The sequence below is a fragment of the Triticum dicoccoides genome, chromosome 7A (assembly GCF_002162155.2).
Source record: "Triticum dicoccoides isolate Atlit2015 ecotype Zavitan chromosome 7A, WEW_v2.0, whole genome shotgun sequence".
Classification (NCBI taxonomy): domain Eukaryota; kingdom Viridiplantae; phylum Streptophyta; class Magnoliopsida; order Poales; family Poaceae; genus Triticum; species Triticum dicoccoides.
In genome coordinates, this window is record NC_041392.1 from 482451077 (window position 1) to 482475682 (window position 24606).

Sequence of the window (24606 nt, forward strand, 5' to 3'; positions counted from 1 at the left end):
GAAGGGCAGGGCAGGGCGAGCTCACCTCGGGGTTGGGCGGGGGAGAATACTCGTTCGGGCGGCGGCGGGAAGGTGACTCGGAGTGGGCTCGGGGAAGGACGGCGAACTTGGCCGACGGGGGCGGCTTGCTGAGATCGGTCGACGGCCGCCGGGTATAGGGAGGGAAAGGGTCGACGAGGGGAGCGGCGGGGAGTACGGAGCGAAAGGGTCGGGGAAGGTTCGCTGCGGTCGACGGCCCGGCGGCGGAGTGGCGGCGGTGGCTAGGGTTGGGGGAAACGGCGATAGGAGAGGGCTTGGCTGCGTCGGGGCAGAGAGCGCTCGGGGGCGAAGGGGTACGTAACTTGGCGGTGGCAATTACGACGTCATTTCGCCAAACTCTGGCTCTTCTTACACAGTTTCAGCATTTACAAGACCGAAAATGAGATAATAGCATCTATGGTCCTCATACTTGGTGGCTATGTCCAAAACAGTCCTCGTACTCAGGAAGTGTTTCAATACGATCCTTGTACTTGAAAATACGTTATGTATACGGTCCTCGAACTTCGGAGAATAGTCCTGAGCTTCATCGCCATGTACGTATGGTGTACAGCGCGACCTGCCAGTAGGGTCAAGTCTCTCCGTCTGTGCATGGCCCAGTTGTCAGCTAGGGGGAGAAATAAACAGGACATTAAAAATGGGTAAGCGTCGTGAGTGTTCGAACCACAAACTGGCCTTCGCGCTGCACGTGCTAGCCATCTCAACCAACGCTGCTTGTTGATTATAATCAAGCATGCATGTCCTTATTTTTGGAGTACCTTGAGCGTCTTCGTGCATTTTTGTTTACTCTTTAGATATGATCGTTTCATGTTCGTTCACTCACTGATAACTATTAGGGGAAATGCATAATGATGTACTACTTGAATTAAAAATTATATTTGAAACGCAAATGGTTCATATTGTTTACTCCTTGGGAATGTAATATATTCATTCAACTATTTTGTTTGTACAAACGAAATTTGTAAGTAAACAAGACAAAAAATGCACATGGTTCATATTTGAAATATATTCACTCAACTAAAAGCATCTCCAACAGCCGCACAAAAATCCCGCCCCCAATAAAAATTATAGCGCGCCACTTTAGCACTTTTAGTGCTGGAACTTTGTCTATTTTGAGCCTAGCACAATAGCAGTTTCAGAAATTCCTAATAAATTCTAGAGGCTCACGCAGCCCATTCGTGTAAGGCAAGAGGTGGAACAAAGTTTAGTCCCACATTGCTAGTTTAGAGAGAGTTGGACCTCTTTATAAGGGAGGCTCTTTCTCCACATGTACGAGGATGAGAACAAAAGGGACATTCACGCGCGCTCCTGCTTCGCCGCCCGCCTCGCCACGCCACGCCTCGCCTCGCCTCGTCACGACGCGTCGCAGGTTGCGGGAATGAGCTGATGTCTAAATTTTTGCCACGCACGATGGGTATACGAAAGGTCACGCGGGAGCTGAAACGTTTTTTGTAGTGGACACTGGATTTGAACGGCGCGCCTCTTCGGCTGCTGCCTGTTCGCTTCGTCTCCCTCCGTTGCTTCACCTTCCGTCGCAGCCTGTTCGCGTCCTTCTCCTGTGCCTATAAAAGGGGGGTCGCTCCTCCCAGAGAGACACATCAGAACGACACAACCCTCTCGCCTCCAAGTTCCTGAGCACTGAGCTACTGCTACGTGCACCGCAGGTCGGGACAGTAGGCCTCCGGAACCGCACCTTTTGAGTCCTGTACGGGAGAAGGGTGATAAAGTTTTTGGGGAGCGCTCCGCGCGACTACTGGCTTCTTCATCACGGACTCCGACGACTACTTCTCCGACAACGACTTCTTCCCCGACGTCGACAACCTCATCAACGACATGGCTGGAGAGGATGTCGACCCCAAGTCCAGTGCTTTTGTTGCTGCTGTCCCGTATGTGTTCTTGCTCTTTCTGTTATATGGCCTGCCATAGTTCTTTGCTCTAGTTTCTGCCCTACATATGTTAGGTTCTACTTCATATATGCAACTTCATCTAGTGTCTGTTCTACATGTGTTTAGTTCAAGTTCATATATGCAGATGCTATTTACCTTCTCTCTGTCAGATTGCATGACTTGCTTTATCTCTGCTATATTAGTCATGCTTTATCTATTATTTCTGTTAGCAAAGTTATTTGGTAAATTGCTCATATTTCCAACAATCCAAAAACTTATCATAGGCAATTTACCCCAAGTGGTTTTGCTGCTTCCATGAGACCTCCTATGTTTGAGGGTATCCACTATAAGAGGTGGCGCGTGAGAGCAGTCTTATGGTTTCAAACCATGAGTTGCTATGACGCCGCGCTTGGCAAGCCTGAAGGGGAGTTTGATGCCCAACAGGAACAAGCTTTTTCAGAAAAAGGATACTCTGTTTAAGGCTGCTCTCTTGAGTGTTCTTGGTGAGAACATAGTTGATGCTTATGCGTCAATTGACAATGGAAAAGATATGTGGGACGCACTCGAGGCCAAGTTTGGGGTCTCAGATGCTGGCACTGAGTTGTACATCATGGAGCAATTCTATGATTACAGGATGACTGAAGAGCGCTCCATGGTTGAGCAAGCTCATGAGATACAATCATTTGCCAGAGAGCTTGAGCACTTCAACTGTATGCTGCCGGACAAGTTTGTTGCCGGAGATATCATCACCAAGCTTCCTCTTTCGTGGAGGAACTTTGCTACCTTACTGAAGCATAAGAGACAGGAGTTTTCTGTTCCGGATCTCATTGGTACTCTTGATGTCGAAGAAAAGGCGAGAGCAAAGGACACACGTGCTCAAGGTATTGAGGGAGGATCTAGTGCCAATCTGGTACAGAAGAAGAACTTCCAGCCCCACAAGTTCAAGAACAAGGGCAAATTTGATGGTAAAGCAAAGTTTGATGGGAATAACAAGCCTGTGCAACACACGAACTTCAAGAAGAAGAATGACAAGAAGAAAGGTATTTGTCATGTGTGTGGGGATCCTGATCATTGGGCTCCTAGTTGCCCTAATCGCTATGACAAGCGTCATCCTGGGAAAGGCGGCAAGACTGCTAATGTTGTCATTGGAGACATTGACATGAAGGATGTTGGGTATGGTATATTTCCCACTATTCTTTCAGTATGTCATTCTCCTGATTGGTTGATTACGCGGGTGCTAATGTGCATGTATGCGGTGATATTTCCATGTTTTCGTCTTATCAGACCGCAGGGACTTCAACCGTGCTGCTGGGCAACGGTTCAAATGCTTCTGTTCGTGGTGTTGGCACGGTCGATCTAAAGTTTACTTCGGGGAAGATCGTGCGGCTGAAGAACGTGCATTATGTCCCCTCTGTCAATAAAAATCTTGTTAGCGGATCTCTTATGTGTAGAGATGGCTATAAGCTTGTCTTTGAGTCGAATAAATTTGTAATATCCAAGTATGGAACCTTTGTTGGTAAAGGCTATGAGTCAGGAGACCTATTTCCTTTATCCTTATCAGGCGTTTGCAATAAAGTTGTTAATCATGTTTGCAACAATAGTGAATCAAATGTGTGGCATTCACGTCTTTATCATGTTAACTTTGGTTGCATGTCGTGACTACCGAAGTTGAACTTAATCCCTAGTTTCACCACTCAAAGGATCAATATGGTTGACTAGAGGGGGGGTGAATAGGCAACTAACAATTTTTAACTTTTCTTTACCAAATTAAACTTTGCATTAAAGTAGGTTGTCTAGATGTGCAACTAGGTGAACAACCTATATGATGCAATAACAACAAACAAACAAGCAAGCAAGAGAAGTAACACTAAAGAGCTTGCACAAGTAAAGGTAAGAAATAACCAAGAGTGGATCCGGTGAAGACGAGGATGTGTTACCAAAGTTCCTTCCTTTTGAGGGGAAGTACGTCTCCGTTAGAGCGGTGTGGAGGCACAATGCTCCCCAAGAAGCCACTAGGGCCACCGTAGTCTCCTCACGCCCTCACACAATGCGAGATGCCGTGATTCCACTATTAGTGCCCTTGAAGGCGGTGACCGGACCTTTACAAACAAGGTTGGGGCAATCTCCACAACTTAATCGGAGGCTCCCAACAATACCACGAAGCTTCACCATAATGGACTGTGGCTCCGTGGTGACCTCAACCGTCTAGGGTGCTCAAACACCCAAGAGTAATAAGATCCGCTAGGGATAGGTGGGGGAATCAAAAAATCTCTTGGTGGAAGTGTAGATCAGGGCCTTCTCAACCACTCCTGAGCAAATCAACAAGTTTGATTGGCTAGAGAGATAGATCGGGCGAAAATGGAGTTTGGAGTATCAATGGAGCTTGAGAGGGAACAGGTAGGTCAACGAGGAAGAAGGGGACCTCCTTTTATAGTGGGGGCAACAATCCAACCATTACCCCACTAAACAGCCCCGCAGAGGGCGGTAGTACCGCTTGGGGGCGGTACTACCGCTGAGCCAGCGGTACTGCCGTTCCAACTAGCGGCACTGCCGCGCAAAGGAGAGAAACAGAGAACTGGACACAGAGAGGTACTACCGCGGAGGTAGGGGCGGTACTACCGATGAGAAGCGGTACTACCGTTCCAACTAGCGGTACTGCCGCGCAAAGGAGAGAAGCAGGGACCTGGACCCAGAGCGGTACTACCGCGGTGGTAGGGGCGGTATTGCCGCTTAGAAGCGGTACTACCGCCTCTATTGCCGCAACTAGTGCCGCAAAACCCGACACGAGAAAAAGAGCCCTCGAGTCGAGGCGGTAGGAACCTGGCAAGCCAGCGGTAGTACAGCTGCGGAGTCACGGCGGTACTACCGCTGCGGAGCAGTACTGTCGCTTGTGACCCCTCAGCGGTACTACCGCTGGGTAGCACGGTACTACCGCTAGGACCCAGACAAGACACATAAGTAGAGAAAAGATCTCTCCATTGAAGTGGAAGAGCTCTAAGGGTGAGAAGCGGAAGTGTATGTGTTGATTCCACCCAAGTAGTACCACAGCGGACCCCCTCTTGATAGTACGGTGCCCTCTACGCAACTAGACCATCGAAAGAGAAACGAAAGAGCTACAGCGTCTTGAATGACACTCCGAGGGGAGGAAATCGTCTCGTGCCAAGGATGAATCTCTGAAACGCTCAAAGCACATGATTAGTCCGCAAACACGTTGTCATCAATCACCAAAACCACATCGAGAGAGATATGCCTCAACAATCTCCCCCTTTTTGGTGGATTGATGACAACTAGGAATTTGCACAAGAAAAATATATAAAAGTAAGAATACTTAGAACTACAAATATAGACAAGCTCCCCCTGAATGTGTGCACCTAGTAAGTGGAGCCTTTGGAATGCAAGACACACACATTAGGATCAACACTCCCCCTATATTTTATAGTCCAACAATTCTAAGCACGGGATATATGAGAGAAGGGTATAAAACAGGATAAGCATGCAACTCATAAGATACTACAGTACTGAAAGACATAAGTAATAAGGTAGCAATAGGGAGCATATGTCTCACACCATATGACTAGAACTTAGGACTCACTAGCACCAAACCAAACCAAGCAAGGGTATAAAACAGGATAAGCATGCAACTCATAAGATACTACAGTACTGAAAGACATAAGTAATAAGGTCGCGATAGGGAGCATATGTCTCACACCATATGAGTAGAACTTAGGACTCACTGGCACCAAACTAAACCAAGCAAAGACAACTAGAAAACACACGAGAACGCAAGACACAAAGACACGCTCGCAACACAGCAACAACCCAAATCCCTAAACTCTCTCCCCCTTTGGCATCAAGACACCAAAAGGGCAAAGAGCGTTGCTACAGCTCCAGGTGATGGCAAGCTGAGTATCTTGAACATCACATCTCAGCGTGATCATCTGCATCTCCGTCGTTGGTCGGAAACTGCTCGGCGTCTGAATCAGTCCAAGGGAAATGCTGGTGAATCCATTCCTCCTCTTCAGTGATCTGTCCCTCAGAACCGCTGACAACGGTCGCACCCAGGTGACGCATGAGCTCCTTGTGGCGCACCCTAGCCTGCTTCTCAGCCACATGAGTCATGTACTGACCATGAGACTCCATGCAGAAAAGCTTCTTCATCTTGCGTTTAAGCTTCTTTGTCCAAGAAGGTTCTGAACTAGCGGGCCCAAAGCCCTCCTCGTGATCATCAGTTGTAGCCTCACCCTCAGCCTCCATGGCAGCAGCAGCAGTAGATGGACCCCAGGTTTAGGCGTTGGGGTGCCCCAATTGTCCTTCTTCCTCAGACGCTTGATCTCATGAGAAACCAAGTCTCCAGTTTCCAACATCACTCTGGGATAAACACGTGCCCATGCCTTCTCAATGAGCCTCATGATGAACGGACCATATATCGGGCACTTGCGCTCAGAAACGGCAGAGAGAAGTTCAGACCACATAACATGAGAAATGTCCAGGCTCTCTCCAGTGTTTGCTTCCTTCTCATGCTGGCAGAAAAGAAGCATGTCCACGAGATAGGAGTGGACCTGATCCAGATTCCCGATGCGAGGGAAGAGAGTCTCACGGAAGACACGATGAAGAATGTCCAGAAACGTAGACAACTCATAGGTTGCCTTCTTAGTCACTGGGTGAACCTTCACAGTGCAGTAGGGCCAAAGGGCTTGCTTGTGAGTGGAGGTAGCATTGCGGTGAGGGCGGAAGCCTACTGGAGTCTCAAGCCCTTGATCTTCCACATCAAGTAACTCCATGAATGCCTTCCACTTGACGGAAAGAAACTTGCCTTTGGTCATCCAAGTCAGAGTCCTGCGGCATCAGTTCCAAGATGAATGGTAGCAAAGAATTGAGCCACCAAATCTGCATCAAAATCCTTGTTGAACTACATGATCCTGAGAACGTTCAGCTGAGTACACATCTGAAAGGCTTCGCCAAAGTACTCAGGGTCCTTCTCCATGGCATCAGTGTCGATGGAGCGAACATCATAGAGATTCTTCTTGGCCTTGATCACATCAAAATAGATGGCAAACTGAAAGCGGTTCCAAAATGAGCGGTTGACCAAAGTGGGATCTTGGTCTGCCTCATAGAGGTTGCGGCGACGCTTTTCCCAAAACTCATTGGCAGTCATCTCAGTCATAGTCTTTCCCTTTGGCTTGTTGGCGAATCTCTTCGACTACTGAGGTGGTGGAGGTGCACTTGCGGATGCGCCTGCTGGTGGCGTTTGAGTGCTAGAGGAACCACCTGCTGGCTCAGAGGTGCGGTAGCGCTTTGATGTTGCACGCCCGGGGTTGACACGGCGGACCTGCTGCTCAGGATGATCATCACCTGGAACCAAACACAAGAACACGCAAAACAACCAGAAAGAACGAGCATAAGCCACCAAACACAACAAAAGGATCAAGGTATGGCAGGAACATGATGGAACTTGGCAGGCAGCAGTAGTACCGTGACATGCACGCGGCAGTACCGCCCAAGCGGTAGTACCGCTCCAAAGAGAGCGGTAGTACCGCTCGAGGCGGGGAAACAGCAGTTCCCTACTACCGTGGTCAGATCCGGCACTACCGGCCTGCCAAATTCAAAAATATTCCTACCAAACTCTAATCTAGATAGTCTAGTTGCCTTCTCCAACCTACTCAAGCCTAGATTTAGCCAAAAATCTAGAGATGCAACCACCATTGCCCCTAAGACGCAAGATCTGAAAACGAGACAAAAGGAGAGAAGGAACGGGGGCAATACCGACATCCATGGCAAGAGAACGAGGTGGGGATCAACTCCACCGAAGGAAATGGAGAGGGACGTCCCGGAGACAAAGATCCGCCGGAGCCCTCCCACGGTGATGCGAGGCTGGAGAGAGGAAGAGGAACGAGGGGGCGAAGAGAATGGGTATGGGGAAGAAGAAACCTCCCCCTGCCTCGATATAACCCCTGGTCCCGTCCCTTAGCGGTAGTACCGCGCTGGGGGCGGTAGTACCGCTTATAAGCGGTAGTACCGTGCACCACCAACGGTAGTACCGCCCAGCATGCCACGGCAACTAAACAACACGGCTTAGCTCGAAAAAAACAAAAAGAAGGCAAGAAGAAGAGAGAACACACCAGCAAAAGGCCAAGACACACCTCTTCAAGAGAGGGTGGTGGCCGAGGCCACCTATGTTTGAGTCAAGAGGTATGGCACCGCGAAGATTTTAACCTTGGGCCCATGACCAAAACTCGTCTTTGAAGCACAAGTACCATCAACAATGGCTAATGTGAAAGACTTGATCAATTTATGCATAATGGGGGGAGGGAGAGTTCATTGAGAGAACAACACTCCCCCTATGTCCATGCCTACATCTAAACTAGACAACAAATTGAGTGTGGTGGGGTGTGCAAGGGTTCAAGTCACATTGCTCGAATCAATGATATTTAGCTCATGCCTTAACTCGCGAATCTTGCTTCATCCAAGGGCTTCGTGAAAATATCTACAAGGTTATCATGAGTGTTGACATAGTTGAGCTCGATCTCTCCTCGCCTAATGTGATCCCGGATGAAGTGATACCGAATCTCAATATGCTTCATCTTGAAGTGTTGCACCGGGTTGAGAGAGATCTTGATGGCACTTTCATTGTCACACCAAAGAGGCACTTTGTCACAAATGACACCGTAGTCCTTTAAAGTTTGCCTCATCCATAAGAGTTGTGCACAACAACTACCGGCCGCTACATACTCCGCTTCGGTGGACGATAGAGACACACAACTTTGCTTTTTAGAAGACCAACTTACCAAAGAGCAACCAAGGAATTGGCACCCTCCGGAAGTGGACTTCCTATCCACTTTGTCTCCTGCCCAATCGGAATCCGAATACCCTACAAGCTTGAAGTTTTCTCCCCTTGGGTACCATAAGCCAAAGTTTGGGGTATGAGCCAAATATCGAAAGATTCGTTTGACCGCCACATAGTGACTTTCCTTAGGTGCGGCTTGAAACCATGCACAAATTCCCACACTCAACATGATATCCGGTCTAGATGCACAAAGGTAAAGCAAGGATCCAATCATGGAGCGATATACCTTTTGATCCACCGCTTTACCATTGGGATCTATGTCAAGTTGGCACTTGGTGGGCATTGGAGTGGAAGCCGGCTTGAAGTCACTTATCTTGAATCTCTTGAGCATGTCTTGAGTGTATTTGGCTTGGTTGATGAAGGTTCTTTCTCTTCTTTGCTTCACTTCGAACCCTAGAAAGAACTTCAACTCTCCGATGGAAGACATCTCGAACTTTGAGGTCATGAGAGCGGCAAATTCCTCATTGAAAGCTTTGTTAGGGGAACCAAAGATAATATCATCAACATATAATTGGCACACAAACAACTCCACTTTGACCTTCTTAGTAAAAAGAGTGGGGTCGATTAGCCCAACTTCAAAACCACGGTCTTGTAACAACTCGGTAAGGTGGTCATATCACGCACGTGGGGCTTGTTTAAGGCCATATAGTGCCTTATTGAGTTGATACACATGATCGGGAAAGTAGGGATCCTCGAACCCGGGGGGTTGCTTGACATAAATCAATTCATTAATAGGACCATTAAGAAAAGCACTCTTCACATCCATTTGTTGTAACTAAAAGTTATGATGAGAAGTATATGCAATCAACATGCGAATGGATTCAAGATGAGCAACGGGAGCAAAGGTTTCACCGTAGTCGATACCCTCGACTTGGGAGTAGCCTTGTGCTACCAAACGAGCCTTGTTGCGAATGATAATCCCATGGGCATATTGCTTGTTCTTAAATATCAACTTGGTTACAATGACATTGTGGTTCCCCGTCGGTCTTGGCACCAATCTCCACACTTTGTTGCGCTCGAAATTGTTGGGTTCTTCATGCATGGTATTGAGCCAATCCGGATCTTCGAGCGCCTCATAGACCTTGTGGGGTTCGACACAAGAGACAAACGCGTGATGCTCACAATAGTTTGCTAACTGTCTATGAGTGCTTACCCCCTTTCTTAAGCTTCCAAGCACATTCGTCATGAGATGATCCTTGGTGGAGAGCTTGGAAGCAACCTTGGCGGCACGACGCTCCAATTCCTCCTCGGGGGTGAGACGAGAAGTGGTCACTTGATCATCTTGAGCGTCGTCTTGAGCTTGTTCTTGTTCTTGAACTTGCTCGGAGGAGAGAACTTGACCTTGGGCATCATTTGGTGTGTCAACACCATCTTGAGCATGATCTTGCCCTTGGTCTTCTTCTCGAGGATGAGGGCCTTCATGTTGTTCTTCGGAAGCGTGTGGGCCTTGGGTTGGTGATGGCTCCACTTAAGTGGAGCATTGTCCTTCTCCTTCGGCCACAAGGGGTTCCTCAATGGGTAGGATAAAGCCAACACCCATTCTTCTTATGGTTTGAGGAGGAATTTCATCACCTACATCACAAGTGCCACTTTGCTCCACTTGGGAGCCGTTATTTTCATCAAACTCCACGTTACATGTCTCCTCAATAAGTCCCATGGATTTATTAAGGACACGGTAAGCATGAGAGTTTGTAGCATAACCAACAAATATGCCCTCATAAGCTCTAACTTCAAATTTAGACAACCGAACACCTTTCTTGAGAATGAAACACTTACACCTGAACACCCGAAAGTACTTGAGGTTGGGCTTGTTACCGGTGAGTATCTCATATGGAGTCTTGTTCAAGCCCTTGCGGAGGTAGAGACGATTGGATGCATGACACGCGGTGTTGATGGCTTAGGCCCAAAAGTTGTATGGAGACTTGAACTCCGCCATCATGGTCCTTGCCGCATCCATCAATGTCCGGTTCTTCCTCTCCGCAACACCGTTTTGTTGAGGGGTGTAAGGTGCGGAATATTGATGCTTGATCCCCTCATCACTAAGAAACTCATCCAAGGTGTAGTTCTTGAACTCGGTGCCGTTGTCACTTCTTATTTTCAAGATCTTTGCATTGTGTTGGTGGTGTGCTTCATTTGCAAAGTCAATGACGGTTTGTTGGGTCTCGCTCTTCCTCTTGAAGAAATACACCCAAGTGTATCTTGAGTAGTCATCCACAATCACCAAGCAAAACTTCCTACCCCCAAGACTATCGAAGGATGGAGGCCCAAAGAGATCCAAGTGAAGGAGCTCCAAATGTCTCTTTGAGTAAATGATAGTCGTGGGAGGGTGAGTCTTCTCATGTAGCTTTCCTTCAATACAAGCACTGCAAGCACGATCTTTAGCAAAACTAACATTCGTTAGTCCACGGACATGGTCCCCCTTGAGAAGACTTTGCAAATATTTGATATTGACATGGGCTAGACGGCGATGCCAAAGACACCCCACATCAACTTTAGCCATTAGGCATGTCGCGGTCTTAGTGGGTCGCTCCGAAAAGTTAATCACATATAGACCGTTCTCGACATGCCCAACAAAGGCTACTTTAAGAGTCTTGCTCCACAAGAGGGCCACGGTATCGATATCAAAGAAAGAGGCAAAGCCCATGATTGCAAGTTGACGAACGGAAAGTAAATTGTATGCAAGGGACTCAACAAGCATGACCTTCTCGATCGTGAGATCATGAGAGATGACTACCTTGCCAAGTCCCAATACCTTAGAAGACGAGGCGTCACCCCACTCGACATTGGTGGGCATAGATGGAATCTTGTGCACGTCCACCACCAAGTCCTTGCTTCCGGTCATATGATTTGTAGCTCCGCTATCGAGCAACCATGATCCCCCACCGGAAGCAAACACCTACAAGATCAATGCTTGGTTTTAGGTACCCATTTTGTAATGGGTCCTTTGATGTTAGTAACAAGGGTCTTTGGAACCCAAATAGACCATTCAATGTACTCATGAGGAGAACCAACGAATTTGGCATAGACATGCCCATCACTAGCACGACATAATATATAAGATGGATTAAAGTCGTCGGCTTTGATGGAAGGGGTGGCATTGCCCTTTTTGACACCGCCACCCTTCGCATTATTCTTCTTCTCCTTGGAAGCACTCTCTCCCTCCTTCACAAAGGTTTGCATGAGAGGAGGAGGTCTTTTGGTCTTGTCATTCTTCTTCTTGTTCTTGGACTCGGGCACGTACCCAACCCCTTCCTTGGTCACCACTCCCTTTTGGTTGGTCAAGAGGTCGTTGAGGTTCTTCTTGCCTTGTATGCAAGTCGCACGACCTTTCTCAAGTTGCACCTTTAGCTTAGCGTTCTCCTCAACAAGATGCACATGCTCACAACACGGGTTAGTAGAATTTTCATTATCAATTAACATCATACAAGGAAAAGTGGCTTTTTCCTTGGTTAGCTTTACTTGAAGTTGGTCATGAGACTCTTTGAGGCTAGCATGAGCACCCTTCAAGACCTTGTGAGCCTTGTCAAGTATATCAAACTCCTCTTTGAGTCTAGCAAGATCAACCTCAAGTTCGGCCTTCTCGGAGTTTAGCACACGAGAAACAATGAGAACATGATCAAAATCTTTCTTTAACTTAGCATGATCAACGTTGTGTGACTCCTCAAGAGCCAAATGAAGACCACGCTCTTCCTCAAGAGCATTAGAAAGATCCGAGATCTCATCGGCATAGTCACGACTATGCCCTTCCGTCTTAGAGATGGTATCTTCGTGAGCCTCGATCATGTCATTGGCTTCACCAAGTTGTTCCAAGAGAGCAACAAAGTGCTTCTTGGATTTACCCTTAAGTTTGCCCATAAAGGCATCAAACTCATTCACTTCCACATTAGCTCCCTCATGTTCATCAATGCTATCCGTCGAAGAAGGATGATTAATGATGGTAGTTTTGATGTTGGAGGTTACCTTGTTGGTGGCTTTAGCCATGAGGCACTTGGCGGTGATGCTCTCATTGGGTGAGTCTAAGAGAGACACCCGTGGAGTCGTCGCAATAGCAACTGAGGCCATGGCAACCGACTCACCATCTTCATCATCGTCATCATCCTTATTGTACTCTTCTTGTACCACCAATGCCTTGGGAGGAGTCTTCTTGGTGAAGTTGCTCTTGTTGGGGAACGACTTGGCCTTGTCCTTTCGGATGAGCTTGCCACCATTGTCTTCCCTCTTCTCATACGAGCACTCCGCAACAAAATGACTCACATTGCCACAATTGTAGCAAGTCCTTACACGTTGCTTGCTCTTCGTGCCACTTGAGCTGTTTTTGTTAAAGTTTGGCCTTGAGTTTTTCTTGCTCCAAAATTGCCTTGAAGCAAGTGCCATGTGTTCATGATATGCATACTTTGTATCTTCGGGGTTGCTCTCCTCTTCTTCCTCTTCTTCTTCTTCAACGCAAAGCTTGGCCTTCAAAGCAAGGTTGGGCTTCTTTGCCCTTTGAGAATGAAGCACCGCATTGTCGGTGGTCTTGTCCAAAATGTTCATGGCCACAAACTCATCCAACACTTCGCTTGAGGTCAAAGTGTGGAAGTCCGGCCTTTGACGAATGACGGAGGACATGGCCTTGTGGTAGGGCATCATTGCCTTGAGGAATTTGCGCTTGATCCAATTGTCATCCATGTCCTTGCTCCCGTGATCTCGGAGTGAGACCGCGAGTTTGGTTACTCTCCGATAAAGCTTACGAGGTTCTTCATCTTCTTTCATTGCAAACTCATCGGCCTCATCTTGCACCACTTCATAGTTGGAGCGTTGAATGCTTGCGCTTCCCCGATAGAGTGAGACAACACAAAGTCATGTGTCTTTGGCCAAGGCGAAGGGCCGAAGATGAGGTAGATCTTCGGATGGAATTGCATCTTGAATGATGAAGAAAGCATTCTCATTGAATTGATTATCCACGGCTTCTCGAGGAGTGAAGTTGCTTGGATCATGCGGATAGAAACCATCTTCAATGATTCTCCAAAGATTAGTGTTCACATGATTTAAATGACGTTTAAAGCGGTAAACCCAAGAATCAAAGTCCTCATTTTTCACAATCTTAGGGGGAGGACCGGCATGATTCAAATGAGTGGAAGGAACCGGTCCACCATAAACAAGTGGTGGTTCCACATGAGCAAAGATGCCAGTGCCATTCTTACCACTAGAAGAAGGGGCCTTTTCACTACTAGCTTCCCCTTATCGGAGGTAGCATCCGTCACCTTGTCGGTGGGATTACCCACTTTCAACGGTGCGGTGGATAGTTTAAGCCCTTCAAGAAATTTAGTAAACATGCTTTCAACCTCGGTCGTCATGGAGGTTTTCAATGTCTCCAAGGCCACATTGAACTCCTCACGAGAGACCGAGGTTCCCCCATCGCCCGTAGACGAGATCGGATTCACATCGGAGTGTTCCTCCACACCGTCTACGGTATCAACCATACTCTTCGAACGGTAAAGTCCTTAATAAAGAGACGAGGCTCTGATACCAATTGAAAGGATCAATATGGTTGACTAGAGGGGGGGGTGAATAGGCAACTACCAATTTTTAACTTTTCTTTACCAAATTAAACTTTGCATCAAAGTAGGTTGTCTAGATGTGCAACTAGGTGAGCAACCTATATGATGCAATAACAACAAACAAACAAGCGAGCAAGAGAAGTAACACTAAAGAGCTTGCACAAGTAACGGTAAGAAATAACCAAGAGTGGATCCGGTGAAGACGAGGATGTGTTACCGAAGTTCCTTCCTTTTGAGGGGAAGTACGTCTCCGTTAGAGCGGTGTGGAGGCACAATGCTCCCCAAGAAGCCACTAGGGCCACCGTATTCTCCTCACGCCCTCACACAATGCGAGATGCCATGATTCCACTATTGGTGCCCTTGAAGGCGGCGACCGGACCTTTACAAACAAGGTTGGGGCAATCTCCACAACTTAATCGAAGGCTCCCAACAATACCATGAAGCTTCACCACAATGGACTGTGGCTCCGTGGTGACCTCAACCGTCTAGGGTGCTCAAACACCCAAGAGTAACAAGATCCGCTAGGGATAGGTGGGGGAATCGAAAATCTCTTGGTGGAAGTGTAGATCGGGGCCTTCTCAACCACTCCCGAGCAAATCAACAAGTTTGATTGGCTAGAGAGATAGATCGGGCAAAAATGGAGCTTGAAGCATTAATGGAGCTTGAGAGGGAAGAGGTAGGTCAAGGGGAAGAAGGGGACCCCCTTTTATAGTGGGGGCAACAATCCAACCATTGCCCCACTAAACAGCCCCGCAGAGGGCGGTAGTACCGCTTGGGGGGCGGTACTATCGCTGAGCCAGCGGTACTGCCGTTCCAACTAGCGGTACTGTCGCGCAAAGGAGAGAAGCAGGGACCTGGACACAAAGAGGTACTACCGCGGAGGTAGGGGCGGTACTACCGCTGAGAAGCGGTACTACCGTTCCAACTAGCGGTACTGCCGCGCAAAGGAGAGAAGCAGGGACCTGGACCCAGAGCGGTACTACCGTGGTGGTAGGGGCGGTACTACCGCTTATAAGCGGTACTACCGCCTCTACTGCCGCAACTAGTGCCGCAAAACCCGACACGAGAAAAAGAGCCCTCGAGTCGAGGCGGTAGGAACATGGCAAGCCAGCGGTAGTACAGCTGCGGAGTCACCGGCGGTACTACCACTGCGGAGTGGTACTGCCGCTTGTGACCCCTTAGCGGTACTACCGCAGGGTAGCACGGTACTACCACTGGGACCCAAACAAGACACATAAGTAAAGAAAAGATCTCTCCATTGAAGCGGAAGAGCTCTGAGGGTGAGAAGCGGAAGTGTACGTGTTGATTCCACCCAAGTAGTACCACAGCAGACCCCCTCTTAATAGTACGGTGCCCTCTACACAACTAGACCACCGAAAGAGAAACGAAAGAGCTACACTGTCTTGAATGACACTCCGAGGGGAGGAAATCGTCTCGTGCTAAGGATGAATCTCTAAAACGCTCAAAGCACATGATTAGTCCGCAAACACGTTGTCATCAATCACCAAAACCACATCGAGAGAGATATGCCTCAACAACCACTGTCAAGGGATCTAAGTGTCAAGTTTGTGTGCAAGCTAAGCAACCTCGTAAGTCTTGCACGACTGCGGAAACGAGAAATCTTGCACCACTAGAGCTCATACATTCAGATCTATGTGAAATGAATGGTGTTTTGACAAAAGGTGGAAAGAAATATTTCACCACATTAATTGACGACTCCACTAGATATTGCCGTGTGTATCTTCTGAAATCTAAGGATGAGGCTTTGAACTTTTTCAAGATCTATAAAGCTGAAGTGGAAAACCAACTTGATCGAAAAATCAAAAGGCTTAGGTCCAATCGTGGTGGAGAGTATTTTTCCAATGAATTTGATGCTTTTTGTGCGGAATATGGTGTAATCCATGAGAGAACGCCTCCTTACTTACCTCAGTCAAATGGGGTGGCCGAAAGAAAGAACCGTACTCTAACTAATTTGGTTAAAGCCATGTTAGACACATCGGGTCTCTCCAAGGCATGGTGGGGGGAGGCGATATTGACAGCATGTCATGTCCTAAACCGAGTCCCCACAAAGAACAAAGAGATAACTCCATTCGAGGAATGGGCGAAGAAAAGGTTAAAGCTCTCTTATCTACGAACCTGGGGTTGTTTGGCGAAAGTCAATGTGCCAATTCCAAAGAAGCGCAAATTTGGACCAAAGACCGTGGATTGTGTTTTCGTGGGATATGCTTTTCATAGCATTGGTTATAGATTCTTGGTTGTAAAATCTGAGGTACCCGACATGCATGTCGGTACGATCATGGAGTCGAATGATGCGACTTTCTTTGAAGATATCTTTCCCATGAAGGATATGGCTACCTCATCTAATCAGGAGATGCCTAGTTCATCGAATCAGGAACCAGTTACAATTACTGAACCTGCCATTTCAATGGAACACTTTGAAAATCCTGTGGAGGAGAATAATGAAGTTCCTACTAGGAGCAAGAGACAGAGGACTGCAAAGTCCTTTGGTGATGATTTTCTTGTGTATCTCATAGATAACACTCCCAGTTCTATTTCAGAGGCCTATGCATCTGAAGATGCTGACTACTGGAAGGAAGCGGTTCGTAGCGGATGGATTCCATCTTGGCGAATGAAACTTGGGAGATAACTGATCGTCCTTATGGGTGCAAACCTATAGGATGCAAATGGGTATTCAAGAAAAAGCTTAGTCCTGATGGTACTATTGAAAAGTACAAGGCGCGGCTCGTGGCTAAGGGTTATACCCAAAAGGAAGGTGAAGATTTTTTTTATACTTACTCACCTGTAGCTCGACTGACCACTATTCGAGTTCTACTTTCACTAGCTGCCTGACATGGTCTTCTCGTTCATCAAATGGATGTTAAGACTGCTTTCTAAATGGAGAGTTGGACGAGGAAATTTATATGGAACAACCAGATGAGTTTGTACTAGATGGCCAGGAAGGAAAAGTGTGAAAGTTGCTGAAGTCTTTGTATGGACTCAAGCAAGCACCTAAACAGTGGCATGAGAAGTTTGAAAGAACTTTAACAGCTGCAGGCTTTGTTGTAAACGAAGCTGACAAATGTGTGTACTATCGTCATGGTGGGGGCGAGGGAGTCATCCTTTGCTTGTATGTTGACGACATACTGATTTTCGGAACAAATATGAATGTTATTAAGGAGGTTAAGGACTTTCTATCTCGCTGTTTTGAGATGAAAGATTTAGGAGTGGTTGATGTCATTCTAAACATCAAGTTGTTGAGAGACGATGATGATGGGATCACATTGCTTCAATCTCACTATATGGAAAAGATCTTGAGTCGCTTTGGGTACAGTGACTGCAAGTCCTCTCCAACATCATATGATGCTAGTGTGTTGCTTCGAAAGAATCAAAGAATTGCTAGAGACCAATTGAAGTATTCTCAGATTATTGGCTCGCTTATGTACTTAGCCAGTGCTACAAGACCTGACATCTCTTTTGCTGTTAGCAAACTGAGTCGGGTTTTTTCAAAACCAAGAGATGTGCATTGGAAAGCTCTAGAGAGAGTTTTGCGTTACTTGAAAGGCACTGCGAGTTATGGAATTCACTACACTGGGCACCCAAAGGTGCTTGAAGGGTATAGTGACTCAAACTGGATCTCAGATGCTGATGAGATAAAGTCCACGAGCGGTTATGTATTCACTCATGGAGGTGGCACTGTTTCTTGGAAGTCTTGCAAGCAGACCATCTTAACGAGGTCAACAATGGAAGCATAACTCACAGCACTAGATACAGCTACGGTCGAAGCAGATTGGCTTCGTCGGCTCTTGAATGACTTTCCGGTTGTTGAGAAACCTGTAGCGGGTATTCTCATGAACTGCGACAATCAAACTATGATCACGAAAGTGAGCAGCTCAAAGAATAACATGAAGTCATCAAGACACATTCAGAGAAGGTTAAAGTCTGTCAGGAAAATGAAAAACTCCGGAGTTATTGCATTGGATTATATCCAAACGGCTAAAAATCTGGCAGATCCTTTTACTAAGGGTCTATCACGTAATGTGATAGATAATGCATCGAGGGAGATGGGTATGAGACCCACATATGAGTTGTTCATAGTGGTAACCTATTCTTTGTGATCGGAGATCCTATGAATTAGATGTGGAAGACAAGCTGTTGGTCAACTGAGAGGACAGTATCCTTACTATTAACAATACCACTCCTTGAAGATGCAATACTCTTCTAATCTGCATGGCAGGTTGATGTATATCTTAATGTGTTTTAAGTGGCTCTTTTAAGCAGAGATGTTGTCTTGCAGAACATCTTTTGAAGAACACACCTATATGAGTCTGATTGTTAAATATCGCAATCTATGAGAGTAGGGTTCTCTCTAGTAAACTCATGAAAGGTCTCAGAGTATGACACATAAGCTCCACCCGCGGGGAAGACCCACGGTAGCTACGTATCGGTCAAGGCTTTATGTGAAGCTAGATTCGCAGAAAACTTGCAGTTCAAGGCCCAGTCCACTGTTCAAGTTGCTTACTAGTGTAGCATAGAGTTCTAAGTGGAAGTTCAACTTAACACTCTCCACTGCAATATCGGTATATAAAACAGTGTTTTGAAACCAAAGGCAAATTTTGTGTGCCTCTGGGATCTGGTGGGGGATTGCTGGAATTTTGTCTATTTTGGGCCTAGCCAACAGCAGTTTCAGAAATTCCTAATAAATCCTAGAGGCCCATGCAGCCCATTCGTGCAAGGCAAGAGGTGGAACAAAGTTTAGTCCCACATTGCTAGTTTAGAGGGTGTTGTACCTCTTTATAAGGGAGGCTTTTTCTCCACATGTATGAGGATGAGAACAAGAGGGACATTCACGCGCGCTCCTCCTCCGCCGCGCGCCTCGCCACGCCACGCCTCGCCTCGCCTCGCCTTCTCCTGTGCCTATAAAAGGGAGGTCGCTCCTCCCAGAGAGACACACCAGAACGACACAACCCTCTCGCCTCCGGAACCACACCTTTTGAGTCCTGTACGGGAGAAGGGTGATAAGGTTTTTGGGGAGTGCTCCGCGCGACTACTGGCTTCTTCATCACGGACTCCGACGACTTCTTCCCCGACGTCGACAACCTCATCAACAACATGGCTGGAGAGGATGTCGACCCCAAGTCCAGTGCTTCTGCTGCTGTTGTGCCGTATGTGTTCTTGCTCTTTCTGTTAGATGTCCTGCCACAGTTCTTTGCTCTAGTTTCTGCCCTACATATGTTAGGTTCTACTTCATATATGCAACTTCATCTAGTGTCTGTTCTACATGTGTTTAGTTCAAGTTCATATATGCAGATACTATTTACGTTCTCTCTATCAGATTACATGACTTGCTTAATCTCTGCTATATTAGTCATGCTTTATCTATTATTTCTGTTAGCAAAGTTATTTGGTAAATTGATCATATTTCCAACATTTAGTGCGCCGGGACCAACATTGCTTTAGCAAACGCCCAAAGACGCGCGCCCAAAAAGCAGACAGTGCAAATTGTGAAGCGCGCGTAATTCGAAACTCAAAATATGCTGTGCGCGATAGCGTTTTTCAGCGCGCGCCCAAAACTTTTTAGCGCTACAGCATCTGCTAGAGCTGTTGGGCGCCCAAAAAAAACTATTTTTTAATGCGTGGAGCTCTTTTTGGGCGCCTGTTGGAGATGCTCTAAAAGAAAACCGAGTTATACTAGACACAATAAGCTATACCTTATTACATTTTTGCAATAGAATAATTTTTTTTTAGAACATAGACGTCAGAGACGTCCGGCTTTAAATTAATAAAGCCCCCAAACTTAGGCAGAGTAGCACAACCACCGACCGAAACTGTTGGGTTACGTAGTAATTTCAAAAAATTTCCTACGCACACGCAAGATCATGTGATGCATAGCAACGAGGGGAGAGTATTGTCTACGTACCCAACGCAGACCGACTGCGGAAGCGATGACACGACGTAGAGGAAGTAGTCGTACGTCTTCTCGATCCAACCGATCAAGCACCGAAACTACGGTACCTCCGAGTTCGAGCACACGTTCAGCTCGATGACGATCCCCGGACTCCGATCCAGCAAAGTGTCGGGGAAGAGTTTCGTCAGCACGACGGCGTGGTGACGATCTTGATGAACTACAGCAGCAGGGCTTCGCCTAAACTCCGCTACAGTATTATCGAGGAATATGGTGGCAGGGGGCAACGCACACGGCTAAGGAATTGATCACGTGGATCAACTTGTGTCAACTTGTGTGTTTAGAGGTGCCCCTGCCTCTGTATATAAAGGAGGAGAGGAGGGGAGGCTGGCCGGCCAAGGGGGGGAGGCGCAGGAGAGTCCTACTCCCTCTGGGAGTAGGATTCCCCCTCCAATCCTAGTCCAACTAGGATTCCTCGGAGGGGAAAAGAGGAGGAGGGGGCCGGCCACCTCTCCTAGTCCTAATAGGACTAGGGAAAGGGGGGGGGTGCACAGCCCAACTAGGGCAGCCCCTTCTCTTTTCCACTAAGGCCCACTATGGCCCAAATAGCTCCCGGGGGGTTCCGGTAACCCTCCCGGTATTCCGGTAAAATCCCGATTTCACCCGGAACACTTCCGATATCCAAATATAGGCTTCCAATATATCAATCTTTACGTCTCGACCATTTCGAGACTCCTCGTCATGTCCGTGATCACATCCGGGACTCCGAACAACCTTCGGTACATCAAAATGCATAAACTCATAATATAACTGTCATCGTAACCTTAAGCGTGCGAACCCTACGGGTTCGAGAACAATGTAGACATGACCGAGACACGTCTCCGGTCAATAACCAATAGCGGGACCTGGATGCCCATATTGGCTCCTACATATTCTACGAAGATCTTTATCGGTCAGACCGCATAACAACATACGTTGTTCCCTTTGTCATCGGTATGTTACTTGCCCGAGATTCGATCGTCGGTATCCAATACCTAGTTCAATCTCATTACTGGCAAGTCTCTTTACTCGTTCCGTAATACATCATTTCACAACTAACATATTAGTTGTAATGCTTGCAAGGCTTATGTGATGTGTATTACCGAGAGGGCCCAGAGATACCTCTCCGACAATCGGAGTGACAAATCCTAATCTCGAAATACGCCAACCCAACATCGACCATTGGAGACACCTGTAGTACTCCTTTATAATCACCCAGTTACGTTGTGACGTTTGGTAGTACCCAAAGTGTTCCTCCGGTAAACGGGAGTTGCATAATCTCATAGTCATAGGAACATGTATAAGTCATGAAGAAAGCAATAGCAACATACTAAACGATCGGGTGCTAAGCTAATGGAATGGGTCATGTCAATCAGATCATTCTACTAATGATGTGACCTCGTTAATCAAATAACAACTCATTGTTCATGGTTAGGAAACATAACCATCTTTGATTAACGAGCTAGTTAAGTAGAGGCATACTAGTGACACTCTGTTTGTCTATGTATTCACACATGTATTATGTTTCCGGTAAATACAATTCTAGCATGAATAATAAACATTTATGATGATTATAAGGAAATAAATAATAACTTTATTATTGCCTCTAGGGCATATTTCCTTCAGTCTCCCACTTGCACTAGAGTCAATAATCTAGATTACACTGTAATGAATCTAACACCCATGGAGCTTTGGTGCTGATCATGTTTTGCTCGTGGAAGAGGCTTAGTCAATGGGTCTGCAACATTCAGATCCGTATGTATCTTGCAAATCTCTATGTCTCCCACCTGGACTAGATCCCGGATGGAGTTGAAGCGTCTCTTGATGTGTTTGGTCCTTTTGTGAAATCTGGATTCCTTTGCCAAGGCAATTGCACCAGTATTGTCACAAAAGATTTTCATTGGACCCGATGCACTAGGTATGACACCTAGATCGGATATGAACTCCTTCATCCAGACTCCTTCATTTGCTGCTTCCGAAGCAGCTATGTATTCCGCTTCACATGTAGATCCCGCTACGACGCTTTGTTTAGAACTGCACCAACTGACAGCTCCACCATTTAATGTAAACACGTATCCGGTTTGCGATTTAGAATCGTCCGGATCAGTGTCAAAGCTTGCATCAACGTAACCTTTTACGATGAGCTCTTTGTCACCTCCATATACGAGAAACATATCCTTAGTCCTTTTCAGGTATTTCAGGATGTTCTTGACCGCTGTCCAGTGATCCACTCCTGGATTACTTTGGTACCTCCCTGCTAAACTTATAGCAAGGCACACATCAGGTCTGGTACACAGCATTGCATACATGATAGAGCCTATGGCTGATGCATAGGGAACATCTTTCATATTCTCTCTATCTACTGCAGTGGTCGGGCATTGAGTCTTACTCAATTTCACACCTTGTAACACAGGCAAGAACCCTTTCTTTGCTTGATCCATTTTGAACTTCTTCAAAATTTTGTCAAGGTATGTGCTTTGTGAAAGTCCAATTAAGTGTTTTGATCTATCTCTATAGATCTTAATGCCTAATATGTAAGCAGCTTCACCGAGGTCTTTCATTGAAAAACTTTTATTCAAGTATCCCTTTATGCTATCCAGAAATTCTATATCATTTCCAATCAGTAATATGTCATCCACATATAATATCAGAAATGCTACAGAGCTCCCACTCACTTTCTTGTAAATACAGGCTTCTCCGAAAGTCTGTATAAAACCAAATGCTTTGATCACACTATCAAAACGTTTATTCCAACTCCGAGAGGCTTGCACCAGTCCATAAATGGATCGCTGGAGCTTGCACACTTTGTTAGCTCCCTTTGGATCGACAAAACCTTCTGGTTGCATCATATACAACTCTTCTTCCAGAAATCCATTCAGGAATGCAGTTTTGACGTCCATTTGCCAAATTTCATAATCATAAAATGCGGCAATTGCTAACATGATTCGGACGGACTTAAGCATCGCTACGGGTGAGAAGGTCTCATCGTAGTCAATTCCTTGAACTTGCCGAAAACCTTTTTGCGACAAGTCGAGCTTTGTAGACAGTAACATTACCATCAGCGTCAGTCTTCTTCCTAAAGATCCATTTATTCTCAATTGCTTGCCGATCATCGGGCAAGTCAACCAAAGTCCATACTTTGTTCTCATACATGGATCCCATCTCAGATTTCATGGCTTCAAGCCACTTTGCGGAATCTGGGCTCACCATCGCTTCTTCATAGTTCGTAGGTTCATCATGATCTAGTAGCATGACCTCCAGAACAGGATTACCGTACCACTCTGGTGCGGATCTTACTCTGGTTGATCTACGAGGTTCAGCAGTATCTTGATCTGAAGTTTCATGATCATTATCATTGGCTTCCTCACTAACTGGTGTAGGTATCACTGAAACAGTTTTCTGTGATGAACTACTTTCCAGTAAGGGAGCAGGTACAGTTACCTCGTCAAGTTCTACTTTCCTCCCACTCACTTCTTTTGAGAGAAACTCCTTCTCTAGAAATGATCCATTCTTAGCAACGAATGTCTTGCCTTCGGATCTGTGATAGAAGGTGTACCCAACAGTTTCCTTTGGGTATCCTATGAAGACACATTTCTCCGATTTGGGTTCGAGCTTATCAGGTTGAAGCTTTTTCACATAAGCATCGCAGCCCCAAACTTTAAGAAACGACAACTTTGGTTTCTTGCCAAACCACAGTTCATAAGGCGTCGTCTCAACGGATTTTGATGGTGCCCTATTTAACGTGAATGCGGCCGTCTCTAAAGCATATCCCCAAAAAGATAGCGGTAAATCAGTAAGAGACATCATAGATCGCACCATATCTAGTAAAGTACGATTACGACGTTCAGACACACCATTACGCTGTGGTGTTCCGGGTGGCGTGAGTTGCGAAACTATTCCACAGTTTTTCAAATGTATACCAAACTCGTAACTCAAATATTCTCCTCCACGATCAGATCGTAGAAACTTTATTTTCTTGTTACGATGATTTTCAACTTCACTCTGAAATTCTTTGAACTTTTCAAATGTTTCAGACTTATGTTTCATTAAGTAGATATACCCATATCTGCTTAAATCATCTGTGAAGGTGAGAAAATAACGATATCCGCCACGAGCCTCAATATTCATCGGGCCACATACATCGGTATGTATGATTTCCAACAAATCTGTTGCTCTCTCCATAGTACCGGAGAACGGCGTTTTAGTCATCTTGCCCATAAGGCATGGTTCGCAAGTACCAAGTGATTCATAATCAAGTGGTTCCAAAAGTCCATCAGCATGGAGTTTCTTCATGCGCTTTATACCGATATGACCTAAACAACAGTGCCACAAATAAGTTGCACTTTCGTTATCAACTCT

The 24606-nt window shown here is 46.3% G+C and overlaps 1 protein-coding gene across 1 annotated transcript in view; it reads right to left on the reverse strand.

The window, feature by feature from the left end:
- Nucleotides 1–355, reverse strand: part of LOC119331076 (splicing factor SF3a60 homolog) — an 8193-nt gene extending 7838 nt beyond the window's left edge. The window contains exon 1 of the mRNA XM_037604254.1: nucleotides 26–355. The gene's annotated coding sequence lies outside the window, so the exon portion shown is untranslated. The remainder of the gene's footprint in view (nucleotides 1–25) is intronic.
- Between the last annotated feature and the right edge of the window lie 24251 nt (nucleotides 356–24606).